Raw genomic sequence first — 832 nt, forward strand, 5'->3', positions numbered from 1 at the left:
AGCAGGGGACCAACTGATGCTTGTTCTTTACAGTAGGAGGAGAATTCAGCCATCCAGTGTCAGTGTGTAGACAAGGTCAGTCCTCTGGTTTTATATCTGAATTTGGATAAACAGAACAGCATTTAAGAATGCTGAAGACAGAGTCCACAGACTAGACTGTAGATGTTAAAGAAATAACCTAAACCTTGTGTGCTACTATTTCTGGTATCTTACTCCTTCTCCTAACTCCCACAACCAACATCAACTTTGTTAACAAAGCTTATTCTTTAAAATTCTGTGATTTCACCTCCCAGTTTATAAGAAGCTGTTTCCTACTCTTATTCCTAATCAACTTTCAAAAGAAAGAGCTTCATATTTGTATTTGATGCATTCCTATCAGATGACTCTGTCTTTACCAAATAGCATTTTCAGCCTGTTATAGTTAAAATCTGCTGTGTTAAAAATTCTTCAAATGGCTTTCTCCATTGCCCAGCCTTAGTAGGTAGTGATGGAAGAAAACATCTAAAACGTAATGCCATGTTTCAAGAGCAATGTGTTGTTAATAAGGAAAAGATAAGTTTTTTTTCAAGCCAGATGCAAACGAGACATAAAGCTTAATCACAGAGGAGGCAAGAAACAGTGGGATTTTTTAAATCAGTTCATTTATTGAACAAATATTTTTTGAAATCCATGCTTTGTTGAATACTGTGCTTTTTTCCTAGGGAATAAGGATGTATGCAAGACACAGAAGGTTCACCATCACAAAGCTAGCAGTCTACAGGGAGACAGTAAAAAAAAAAAAAAAAAAATCAAACAACTTCCTATCTTGGTATGTATTCTATAGAAACTCTTG

General features: G+C 35.5%; 1 long non-coding RNA gene across 1 annotated transcript; it reads left to right on the forward strand.

The window, feature by feature from the left end:
* On the forward strand, positions 1 to 773 carry LOC104992717. The gene is made up of 2 exons (XR_825739.1): positions 1 to 75; positions 702 to 773. It is a non-coding gene; the product is annotated as an uncharacterized LOC104992717 (long non-coding RNA).
* The last annotated feature ends 59 nt before the right edge of the window (positions 774 to 832 follow it).

Source organism: Bison bison, unplaced genomic scaffold (genome assembly GCF_000754665.1).
Source record: "Bison bison bison isolate TAMUID 2011002044 unplaced genomic scaffold, Bison_UMD1.0 scf7180017487736, whole genome shotgun sequence".
NCBI classification, from domain to species: Eukaryota; Metazoa; Chordata; class Mammalia; order Artiodactyla; family Bovidae; genus Bison; species Bison bison.